A 13,851-nucleotide genomic window follows, 5' to 3' on the forward strand; every position below is an offset into this window, starting at 1 on the left:
TTTTGAACTTCGGCCTGTTGTAGGATAGGACTGCAGGCAATGGTAAAGAAACAAACAGAAGAGTAAAAACTACCCTTAATGCCTATGATAATCCAATCTCAATTTACAAAATTAAGCTTCCGAAGCTTCTAAACAGTTAAGTTTACTACCAGTGTGTGTCAGCATGTTTGATATATGGCGGTGCAACATGAGCTCATAACGGGCAGCTTAGCAATTTTCCCTGCACTGGATGTCCAATTCCTCATGAAAAGAATGAACCTGAAACAAATGTAAGTGCTTATATATTGTAACAAGAGTTGAATAGAAGAGGGAATAGCAAAAACGTGTTCGCTTCGAAAGGTCACTCTGAAAAATCACAGCAAGACCCATACACCTGTCTACGTATGAGATACAGAGTATGCACTCCCCTGGTTTTCATTATGCTGTGTGCCTCTGAAAGCTGAGCCGCGCGGTATTCAGTGCGGGTTCAAAGCGCTGTTTTAGCCGACGCTGATCAATTACGGGATGAATCGCCTGTCAGGGTGACACCAGTTATCCGATGAAGGCACACGCAGCACTCCCGTCCCTACGACATAACTGATCTAACCCTCGAATATCGGAAATTCCGCACAAACGGGAACCGTTGCCTATCCCACCGGTACCCTTGATATATTAATGTGCAAGTCATTGCTCCATCGTCATTAATAGTGCTGGAAGTAGAGCTGCGCTCATAAAGGAAAAGCAGCGATGTCTATACTGAAATTTATACTAGAAAAAAATGCACTTCGCGTATGAAATACCTGAAGCCAGAACAGGTACACTAACCTATCGAAGTTTTATGGAAGTCCAGATTGTTTCACTTGTAAAGGTCCACTAAGGCACTTAGTTTAGTAATTTTGTGGCTATCGGCTGCGAGTATTGGAGCTTTACAGAGAGAATAAGGTTGGTTAGTAAATAAATCTGACCGTGTAGCCTAATACGAACACTTTTCTTCTACATTTTACCAACGCCAATCATAAAATGGAAAATCTAATCTTGAAATAATAACAGTCAAATTCAATGTTCTTCGTCTCATTATCCTTTTGTCACGAATCACACTCCCTCACAATTCCTAGGTCATACACTCCTGTATTAACAGTTAAACTTATTTCACATTCACGCCAAAGTAACCAGCTGTGCATTTTATTTCCACGTTAATCTAAGAGACTAACGTAGTTCAGAGATGCAGTTTTGTATTTCAAATATCAATACGTTCCACGAAAGACTATTACTGACAAACACAATGCTGTTTCTTCCACAAACTCCATAAGTAATTCCGCACACCTTTCCGCGAATAAACCGAGTCGTAAATTACCTGTACCCTATGAACCGAAGCAATACATTCTAACTCATCAGCTCATTAGAAAATTCTTCAATTTATATGCTGCGTGGCTATCACGACCACTTCTTGCAAAACCGAGAACAACGCCTCCTTGATCGCACACATGCGCATACCACTCTCAGTAGCACATGGGCATTGTTGACGTTGAAAAGCAATACAATACCGCGCCAGAGAAAAGGCACGTTCAGTTTCAAAAGTTATAGATATGAGCAATGCTTAAGGAGTACGAGTTCACTAAGTCATAACGCCAAAGAGTAGTACTTCTTACACACTTTGTGGATTTAGTGAGCATATTATGCGTACACCATGGACCTTGCCAGAATCGACAACTCAAAAATGAGTTATTATTATTTTTATATTACTATTATTATTGTTATTCACAACGCATTACAAGATACATATATTGTAGCTGCTACAACAGGAAGTTTGCATTTATTTAACACGATACGCACTGTTAATACTGCGAAACCGGCCATTTCTGCGAGACTCTACTTCCTTGGCTAATTATATTTTGAATTATATTTTCTTTATAACTTCACAGCTTTAACATACTCTTTTTCACTGTGGGAATTGACAAATGTAGCAAAGTCAGCACATATCATACAGTAGTTAATACTGACAAATCGTTTGGCTTTCACCATTTCCACTTTGTCTGTTCCTTCCATTGTCCGGATATTTAGTATCACACTGAAAAATCCTCTCTGCATATTCATTGGTCGATAGCACTGCTACCACAAGTTGAACAACTTTACGCAAATTAATTGCTTTTGCATGTCTTAAAAAATGTGACCCACTTGATTGAAATGTTTGAGCCTGTTAAGTCCTTAATGAATGGCAAGACGTAATTCAATGCACATACTTTAGAAAATAGTTCTTCATCGTTTATGTTTATGTTCAAATAATCTATAAGTTTCATAATGTTCTCCATTTTGAGGGGCTCTTCAAGTTTTAACTGGGAGCCAAGCTTCAAAACTGAATCTCCACTGAAATCAAACTATTTTTCTAGATATTTCAGAATCCTAATATAGACTTCCTGAGCTTCTCTGGCAGATTTTGCTTGTCAATATTGCGGACATTTCTTCAGCCCTTGTAATGCCTTGAATCCGAAGAAATTATTACTTTGTGCATTAATAACTTCTGCACGAAACTTCAGGAAAACAGAATATATTTCAGTTCTCCCTGTGTAATCAGTTTCCACGTGTTATATGTTTGCAATAAATAAATGTCATAGATTTTGTACAAAGTAAATGTAAACCTCTGCGAGTGTTACTTCGTCGTCCACTTCTCTATCTGTTTCATGGGCTGCGAATGTCCATATAAGTTTGTCAGTATTGTCTTCACTCTGGATTATAAAATATGATTTCAATAATAGCCAGTTCTGGCGCAATAAGCAGAAAAAAGTCTAAAAGCATGTGGGAATGTGCCGGAGTAGTGTGGAGTACTCTGACTGCAGGAACTGAAGGGAACTAATTAAATACCTTAACCACTAAAGATGCAATATCGATGACAGTAATTTTAGTCTACATTTCGCAGTACTGTGCAGAATATGCAAGTGACAATCTCTTGCAATAAGATCTGGTGCTTCAAACATTTTTTTCTCAGCTCCACGGAGACGGAATGGTTTTCGCTTTAGTTGACGGAGCAGTTGTCAGCACCATAAGCAGCTAGTTGTTATCCTGAATGACCAGTCTTAATGATTCTCTCTTTAAGCTTCATGTCTATAGAAGTTCATGTTTCTTCAGCATCTTCGTAAAAAACTATAATAGCTGAAGTCTTTGCCACTTCTCAGTCGAAGTACCGGGTAGTTACTGGAAATAATTTATATTTCCCTTGTTTGAAGCATAACATGCGTTCGAGAATTGAGTTGTACCATCTTTTTTTTCAGAATTTGTCGTAGAGAATGTGAAACCAATACATTCTCTACTGTGGCTTCAGCTTTAGTCCACCCACAGTGAATTCTGGATGATAGTTTCGAATCTTAAAACAAAAAGTGAGCTAGAAGAGCATTTTCACGATCTTGTGAAATGTAACTGTGATGTTGTTTTATTCCATCATATGTTAATATTAGTTCCGTTGCTGACAGTTCCTCTTCCTGACTAGTTCCCTCTGGCACAAAACACCTTCGAACAGCGGACTACTTCAACACATCCCGCACGTTAAAAATACGAGTCTTGGTACTGGCGTGATGCTTTACTGCCTTCACTGAGTCGTATTTTACTGTCAAACCTACACGGAATGTTTTACAATATCCAACACGTTCATCTTCTTTCGAAACTCACTTCGAAACATCTGTTTCTTGCAGCCATTTGTCACTGAAATGGCGCTCATGGGGCTGTTTTTAGTCTGCTGCATTTGAGTAGCTCGCTGTAATACGTAGATGTATCACTCATTCACTACAGTGCCTGCCGGCCGGAGTGGCCGTGCGGTTCTAGGCGCTACAGTCTGGAACCGAGCGACCGCTACGGTCGCAGGTTCGAATCCTGCCTCGGGCATGAATGTGTGTGATGTCTTTAGGTTAGTTAGGTTTAACTAGTTCTTAGTTCTAGGCGACTGATGACCTCAGAAGTTAAGTCGCATAGTGCTCAGAGCCATTTGAACCACTACAGTGCCGTTCTTCAACACTTTAATTTTAAACTAAACTCACGCCCTTTGCTGTTGATCTAATACAGCTGCGACAAAATACTTCACTATATCAATCAGCCGTCGTGGCAATGGGTATACTTAGCGCGTTCATTTGCTCGACAGCGGTATTTCATTTTTAAATACTAGTTCTTAATTGCAAGCTCTGATAATAAAATGAAAATGTGTCATTGTCACGGCTAGTTCTATTTGTCGTTTTTTGCCGCTATATAGTACAACTGTGCCGAAGGACAAATAGACATAGCCGTGCGGCCTAGAAAGCCTTGCCACGGTTCGCGCGGCTCCTCCCTTCAGAGGTTCGAGTTCTCCCTCGGATATGTGTGTGTGTGTGTGTGTTATCCGTAGCGAAAGTTAGTTTAAGTTAGATTAAGTAGTGTGTAAGCCTAGGGACCGACACCTCAGCAGTTTGGTCCCATAGGAACGTACCACAAATTTCCAATTTCGAAAATAGGCATAAACTAATAAACTCTGATTGTCTATGTGGAAGTAACATGCAGCTGTCATAAGAAAATACAAGTTATTATTGGCCTGTCTTTCTTAGTTCGTTGTTAGTGGAGCGATCTTCAGATGACTTGACCATAATGGACACCGCAGTGTAATAAATGTACAGAGCCTCTTTGACTTCTTTGCCACAGGTTGTCGAACAAATAAACGCACCAACTCAAAATACAGGGACACCGCAGTGTAATAAATGTACAGAGCCTCTTTGACCTCTTTGTCACAGGTTGTCGACCAAATGAACGCGCCAACTCAAAATACAGGGTGTATCAAAAAGAATCATCCGATTTTTTAAAAAAAAATCATAACCATTATGTTATCTGAGACATGTGCGTGAACAACGTACTGGTAGAAAGAGCAAACTGTTGAGTTTTACATGGTTCCCGCTAGGTAGCAACAGTGTGCGCCCACTTCAGTTCTAACAAAAATGTCGTCGGGACAACAGAAAGCACTGCAGGTCAGTAATAACTGTTCAGTGTGACTTTCGTAGTAGGTATGATGGGATCCTCCTACAGCACAGAGCATTAGAGAGGAAACCATACGAAATTCAGCTACTGCAGGCTCTTCGTGGAGGTGGCAAACAACAACGTGAGGAGTTCTGTAATTCCGTTCTTGGCGGGTTGGAGAATGACAATTTTCTTCCACGCTTAGTGTAAAGTGGCGAAGAAATATTCCATTTAAATGGGAAGTTGAACAATCATTATGTGAGAATATGGGGTACGGAACAACCACATTAAGTTGTACAACATGAGAGGGACTCTGCAAAATTTAATGCGTTTTTGAAGTTTCACGGGAAAAGGTGTGAGGTCATTTTTCTTTGCCGAGGACACTGTTCATGAAGCACATATCTCGATATGTTTCAGAACTTCCTTTTCCCAAAGTTGGAGACTGGTTCGGTAGACTTCATTTACCAACAGGATGGGGACCCGCCACATTGACATTTGGGGGTGTGGGAATTTTTAAATCAAAGAATTACTGAACGATGGATCGGTCGCACAAGACCAAATGATCCAGCCTTACATTACAGGTCCCTAGGTTCACACGACCCGACTGTATGTTTTTACTTCCTGTGGGGGTTTATAAAAGACTTTGTTTACGTCCCTCCGTTACCAACACCGATGAATGAACTGAGACGTCGCATAACAGCAGCTGTAGAAACTGTAACTCAAAACATGATCGCTGCAGTGTGGGAACAATTGCCGTGAGTTTTAATGGGAACATAGGGAATACCTATGAAAATGTATGAAAAACCTTTTTCACTTTTCCGTCATCAAAAACTCATTTTATGTGTTTATTAGCTTCAGAACTATAGATGTTCCAAATCGGATGATTCTTTTTGACACAACCTGTACATTAGAACTCGTTGCGACAAATCCATAATGCTCATAACTTATGACACAATCTGACACAAAATATTGAAACCAAACAATGATCGAAGTGAAAGGTTTAACTGACTCCATTTTCATTATTTGGCTTCTGTAAAAACTTTTAAAAAATGAAATTAGTAAACATGAATTTCGCTTAATTGAGAGGGGTCCAAAAACCGGACTTCTGGTGTCTGGCCGGGACGTTCGACCGCACATCACAGTTTTTATTTAAAAACCGGACTGTTATGTCTAAAGCCGGGCAGTTAGCAACCCTGGCTGGTACTAAGAACAGCTGAAAGCAAAGGGAACTACGGCCACTATACTTTCCGAGGCCATGCAGCTCTGCTGTATGGTTATATGATGGCAGCATCCTCTTGGGTAGAATACTGTGCAAGTAAAATAGTCCCCTATTCGGATCGCTGGGAAGAGACTACTCAACAATAAGTCGTCCTCAGGAAAAACAAAACTGGTATTCCACTGGTTGAAGCGTGGAATGTTAGAGCCCTTAACCTGGAAGCTAGGTTAGAGAAACTAAAAAGAAAAAAGTTAAGTGGATAAGTTGAAGCTGGACGTATTTGGAGTTAGTGGAGTGCTGTGGCAGGAAGGAAAGAGACTTCTTATCAAGTCAGTAAAGGTGACCAATATAAAATCAAATCGGGGTGATGTAGGAGTAGGCCTTTTAATGAAAGAGAATGCAAGAGTTCAGGCAAAGAGCTACGAACAGCATAGCGAACGCACTAAAGAAGCTAACACCCACGTCAGTAGTATGGGTAACTAACTACGCAAAAGATTGACGAAATGTATGATAAAATAAAAGAAATTATTCAGGTAGTTATGGGAGATGATACTCTCATTGTGATGGATGAGTGCAATTTTATAGTAGGAGAATCAGAGAAGGAAAATAGGAGATCGAGGTTTGGATGGAAGATATGAAAGATGAAAGAACATGGTAAAAATTTGTATGTAGTATCATTTAACTATCGTTTGCACTTGATTTCGGTACTGTGGAAGAAGATGGACTCATGGAGGAGAGGTACAACTTAGATCTACAAAACCAGATTTTAAACTTAAGACGTTTTCAACGACTGCGATGATAATCTATTGCTTATGAACTGCAGCTGAAAATTGATGAAATTGCAAAAATGTTGGAAGTTGAGGAGATGAGAGATGGGTAAGCTGAAAGAAACAGAGACTAGAGTTTCAGAACTACCATAGTCAGCTTTGGACTGAAGCAGAGGAAAGAACTACAATAGAAGACGAATGGGTAATTCTCATGTATAAAATGGTGAAGGTTGCAGACGACAACATAGGTAAAATGTCCAGGCTTTTAGAAATCTTTGTATAACACAGCAGACATTGAATTTAATTGAAGAGTGAAGAGAATATAACAGTGCAGAAGATGAAGGGGGTGAAATGGAAACAGACGCCCAAAAGTGAGATTAACAGAAAATACAAAATGAATAAGCAGGGTATGGCTTGTGACATATACAAAGCTGTAGAAACATGCATGACTAAGGAAAAGATATATGCTGCATACAGGAATATTGATAAGAATTTTGGAGAAAACGGGCAGCAGCTGTTTTAGTATTAAGAGTCAGATGGCATACCAGTGTCAGCAAAGAAAGGGAAGCTCAAAAGTGGAAGAAATATACCGAGATTCTACGTGTGGTAAACACGCTGGAGAATAATGTTACAAATGAAGAATTAGCTGAAGGTGAAGTTTGATACAGTGCGAGAAGCAGCTTGAAAAGCACTAAAACCTGTAATTAAAACAAGGCCCATGAAGTAGGCGATATCCTGACAGTATTATTGAGATTTATGGGAGAGCTAGACATGGCACAATTATTCTACCTAGTGTGCATGGTGTATGAGAAACGCAAAATAATTTTAAACTTGAAAAAGAGTGTAATAGTTCCAGTTCCAAAGAAGGAAGGCGCTGACTGATGTAAATACAAGCGAACCGTCAGTTCAATAAGCCACAGTTATATTATATTGACCCGAATTATTTACAGAATAATGGAGTAATTGATAGTAGCTCACCTCGTGGACAATCAGTTTGGGTGTCGCAGAAAACTAGGAACATCTGAGGCAACACTGACCATATGACTTATCTTGGAAGACAGGTTGAAGAAAGGTAAACCTATATATGTACAACACTTAAATATTTAGAAAAAGCTTTAGACAATGTCGACTGCACTACAGTGTTCGAATTAGAATACAATACAGGGAGTGAAATGTTATTTATAGCTTCGAAGGTCATAAAAGGAAAGCAATAACAGAGAAGGGGTGAGATAGGGTTGGAGTCTATCCCCAACGTTATTCACTCTGTACATTGATTAAGCAGTAAAGGAAACAAAGGAGAAATTTGGAAATAACATTAAAGTTGAGGGAGGAGAAGTAAATACTTTGAGATTTGCCGATGACACTAATTCTGTCAGAGACAGCAAAGGACTTGAATGAGTAGTTTAATGCATTTGATGCATTGAAAATAGATTACAAGTTAGAATATCAACAAAACTAAAATAATGTTATAGAATGGAGTGTAATTATATTAGGTGACGCTGAGGAAATTAGGCAAGGAAATGAGACACTAAAATCAGCAATGGAGTTCTGCTATTTGTGCAGCAAAAGAACGATGACGGCTGAAATAAAGATTATATAAAATCCAGACTTCCTGTAACATGAGAATCATTTCCCAAAAAGAGAAATTTATTATCTAATATAAATATAAGTTTTAGGAACTTTTTTCTGGAAGTGTTTAAGTGGAGTGTAGGCTTATTCAGATGTGAAACGTGGAAGATAAGCTGTTCAGATAAGAACAGAGTAGAAGCATTTAAAATGTGGTGCTGGTGAAGAATTCTGAAGATTAGATGAGTAGATGGAATAAATAATAAAGAGGTGCTAAACCGATTTATGAAGAAATAAATTTATGACACAATTTGATTAAAGGAAGGGCTTGATTGATGGGAAACATACTGAGACAAGGAATAGTTAATTTTGTACTGCATAAAAGTGTCTGGAGTAGAAATTCTTGGGGGTGGAGGGGCTTAGCATGAAAAAAGTAATACGATTCAAATGGATATAGCTTACAGTAGTTATTCCGAGATGAAAAGGCTTACACAGGACTAACTAGTGTGGGCAACTGCATAAAATTATTATTCTGACTGAAAACCACACCTAAAATTATGGGTATTGATGATATTCAGGTATGATATTGCAGAACAATAGCGCAGTAACAAAATCCGTAACTGCTGATAAAAATAGCTCCCATTTTTAGGTCCTACAATTCCGGCTGTATGGAGTGCATATCGCTGGAAACAGGGAGAGAGAGAGAGAGAGAGAGAGAGAGAGAGAGAGAGAGAGAGAGAGAGAGAGACAGAGAGAGACAGAGACAGAGATAGAGAGACAGACACCACTGAGAGAGAGAGAGGCAGACACCACAGAGAGACAGAGACAGACACCACAGAGAGAGAGAGAGAGAGAGAGAGAGACAGACAGACACCACAGAGAGAGAGAGAGAGAGAGTGAGAGACGGACAGACACCACAGAGAGAGAAAGAGAGAGACAGACACCACAGAGAGAGAGAGAGAGAGAGAGAGAGAGAGAGAGAGAGAGGGAGAGAAAGACACCACAGACACCACAGAGAGAGAGAGAGACAGACACCACAGAGAGAGAGAGAGTGACAGACAGACGCCACAGAGAGACAGAGGGAGAGAAAGAGAGAGACAGAGACAGACACAGAGAGACAGAGAGAGAGAGAGAGAGAGAGAGAGAGACAGAGAGAGAGAGAGAGAGGGGGGGGGGTAGAGTGTGGTTGCTACCTAAAGGCTAACAAACCGTTTGACAAAAATAAGAGAAACGTTCATAAGGGGAAGAGTAAACGAAATTAAGGTCAGTGGTGGAGAATATATGAAACGTTACTGCAGAGATTACAAAATCGGGACAAATTTGCACATTGCACCACACTCGCCCACGCCTAGATGGATGCACGCAATGCATTGGTTGGGATGGATGCTAACAAACAGTTGTATCATCTCTTGTGGTAGCTGACCTACAACTGTTGTAACAGCTTCTTGATGTTCTAGATACTGGTAATGTGACGGTACTGGCGTCTGAACAGGCCCTACACTTGTTGTATGAGGGGCAGACCTGGGGGATCTCTATGATCACTGTAGCAGCACCACCGTCTAGGATCAGGAAAGTTAGTTTTGTGCAATATTTTGAGCACAAGTTACAGCCAGATGCAGGCCGGATTGCAGTGAGTTACGCATTCCAACAGTTGCGAAGTACAGTAGAGGCCACAGGGCCGTCAAATTGCTGAAAGAGTATACGTACTTGTTTTGGGCATCGCAAATCACAGGCAGAAGGGGCCCACTGGGCAACCTAGCATGTTATGAGCACGTGGCACGAAGCGGCGTGTATGGCGAAACAGAGGCAGACAGCCACATATAAATAGATATGGGTTTCTAACGAGATTCAGTTAAGTGTGGCAGCTCTCCTTGATGGCGGGGTGTGTCACACCAACAGCTACGTGCAGCAGAAGATGGGGTGCCTGCGTTACAGTCCACGGCGGGTTACTTGTTCTACCCTCTGAGGCCGACACGGGGTCAGTATCCAGCCAGCGATGGGCCACTCCAAGCCTCACTACCGTGGGCAGTCATTCTGGCTTCCAACACACGCTGGAGGCATCCTGAGGCGAGGGCCTCAAATTCGAACACCGCAGATTCAGACACAAGATCGGGGGCGCTTGTTGGCGCCGCAATCTGAGGCATACCGGCGAGAGGCACACAGCTGGCCACCTGCAGTTCACACTGAGTGGCACTGAGTCGGCAGGGACGCAGAACACTGAGCCGACTGCCGGCATCCTGACGATGCCGCATCTCCACTGGCGTACAAGGCCGACACACTGTGCGTCCACGGGTCGCTAAGGCAGCCATTCCGCGCCAAGCAGTTTTGCAGACAGTGAAGTGGTGTCCTCAGCATTGTGGGACCCTGTGACGCTGAACGAAGGAACATGGCACTGTAGTTGGAAAAAATAAATCACTTGGAAAGCTCATACGAGTCTTAATATGGTGCCTTTTACCTCTTCCCGCTACATTTGGTCATCCTGATACATTCGGTGGCAGAAGTTGCCACTACACCACAGAATATGTCACAATCATGTAGACCGTTCATAGAGATCTGTGCCATTTGTAGGCGAGCAGTATCCTGCTGGACAATGGTACCATAGTACCGTCGCATATCCATGATCTACCATTGTCCTGCCAGAATTCACTCAATCTCTACCAGCCATGATCTGAAATCATATCCGATTGCTTCCCACGTGATGATGCCTGGGGTAACATCTCTGTGTCTCTTCAAAACATTGTACGAGTGTAACCTCCAGTTCACCAATGTTCTCATCAAATACTGTCATTTGGTGCGGTATAGAACTGATAGTTATGACTGAACACAAAATGACACCATTCATCAGCATTCCATGCTCCAGTCACTATACCACTCCAAACGCAGCCTGCGCATGGAACATTTAGAGTACTAGGAATGTAAACAACAGTGTAGTTAAACTCTTGTAAACACAAGGCCCAGCGTTTCAAACTATCGTGGTTTAGATTAGATGACATTAAAAATTGAAGTCCTCGATGATCAGTGTACACATTTGTATGTTTTCCAAATAAAAGAACCGAAATTTTGAAAATGCTCACATAATTGCCAATGCTTCAAGCTCGGTTACAGAAAAATTTCTTTCAGATTGAGACAACACACGACTGGCAAAGGCTATACTTCACTGCACAGCTATACCATTCTCTTCAGATTCTTAGAACAGATGAGCGCCAAGCCCAATTTTTGACGTCTTCGTTGGTAAGCAAGTCTCATCAAAAATCAGGATGGGCAAATTTTGGAGCATTAAGAAGCGCATATTTGGAACCTGAAACTCCAACTGTGCTTGTTCATCCCAGTTCATATGGTGTTTCTTCCAGTAAGTGAACATAATTTATGAGTGGCAAGAATTTTCGTACTTAAAAAACGGCGATAAAAATTAGTTAAACCAAGGAAACTTCTAACTTGACGTTTTGTGATAGGAGGGGGAATTGCTCTAATTGTTTAAAGGTTCTCTGGGTCTGATCCAATATCTCCTGATAAAATTAGATGACCAGGAAATTTTGCTCTTGCTTTTCCATACTCTGATTTTTCCAAGTTGACAGTGATTCCAGAATCCTTAAAATACGCAGTAAGCTTCTCAAAATAGTTATGCTGTGACAGATTTTTCTGCTATAAGAATATCTTCAACATAGGATGTTAAGTGTCTTTTCAAGTAGTCAGGTAAAATAGTACTCAAACCTCGAATCCAGCTGACGAGATGTTGAGGCCAAAAGGTAATTTACGAAACTGGCAGCATACACTGAAACATAAGAAAGCAGTATAATTTCTACAATCTGGGTGTATCTCTATTTGCCAAAAACTTACTCGGACGTCGTCTACAGAGGATAAAATCTGCATACCACAGAAATTTTGCAAGGGTTCTTCTAATGTTCGAGGTCTGTTTCTGTTGAAATGACAGTGTTAATCTGTCTAGAACCTAAGACAAGTTTAATCGAGCCACCTTTCTTCTTCACCATATGTAATGGGCTGTCACATGAACTGACTGCTGATTCTATATACGCTACATACAGTATATATGCATATCTCTATCCCATGACTTTCTCCACCTCAGTGTCTATTTTATGTTGTTTCCTCATCAGATGATTTTTATTGAAGTTCATTGCTTAATGAATCGCCATCCTGGTAGCAATGTTTAATGGTCGTCATATTTAAGCTTAATTTAATGTGGGCTGAAATGGACAAAGTATGGAGTAATAACTAGACACTAGCCGCGTTTTGGAATGAAGGAATATTACAGTTAGGCAGATAGGAGTGTTACAACTCGGCAATGTGATAACATCACAACAGCTCACTCTAACATGTGGTAGCTGTGAACATAAAGGAAAGAAGAAATATAATTTGGAACCTTCTCACAGATTAAAACTGTATGCCAGATCGAGACTCGAAAGTTTTAAGTTTGCCTTTCATCCCCAAATATTCTGTCCATTTCTTTTCCACATTCTGATTTTTCCAAGTTCACAGTGATTCCAGAATCCTTAAAATATGCAATAATCTTCTCAAAATAGTTATGTTGTGACACAGCACGAACCGTCATCACAGCTTTACTTCCGCCAGTAATTCATCTCCTACCTTCCTTACGGGATTAGTGCTGCTGGAAGGAAGGATATTGCGCAGATAAGGTTTATCCACGCTGTGTGCGTTGTTTAGAGAATGAATTTGACTCTAAAGCAGATTAAAATATGAAATACTGCATGAAGATTAAAAGGTCGGGCTGTAGCGATGAATATTTACTGCAAAGCCGCGAAACACGGGAATTATGTAATAAAAAGAATGGAGCAACATGTCAAGATCTAAATCGCGTTGTTTGCTGCCCGTGGTTGGGTCATATCAGTTCTGAAATTTCGGGAGCGAAAACTAAAACGTAATGTTTACTTGAGTTCTATGATAGTTGCTTTTTAAAGCTCTTGCAATACGAAATCTTGTAATTAGCTTGCACCGTTATTCATACTCCGTTCGGATCTCTGAGTAGAGGTAACCTGTGCACTTCCCAAACGAATTCACCTAAACATCCTGTACACACGTGACATTCGACAGTTAATGCCCATGACGTGGAGATAAATACCTGTTTACTTGCATCAGTTAATTTCTTTCATTCACAATCGATAGAATTCGTGTTCCTTAATTTTTTCTAAAAGTACTAACAAGTTGTATATAATACATACCAATCCTCCATAGGCAAGTAGCCGTTATTTCCAAGAATAGCGAATTCAACAGTTATGATTAACGATAATATTTTCGACAGCAATCGTCACATTGATCACAAGCAGACTTAAAATTGCATACAAGTTCGTTGTTGTCGCTATACTAAGCTTACATTCTAAAAAT

Source organism: Schistocerca piceifrons, chromosome 3, assembly GCF_021461385.2.
Source record: "Schistocerca piceifrons isolate TAMUIC-IGC-003096 chromosome 3, iqSchPice1.1, whole genome shotgun sequence".
NCBI classification, from domain to species: Eukaryota; Metazoa; Arthropoda; class Insecta; order Orthoptera; family Acrididae; genus Schistocerca; species Schistocerca piceifrons.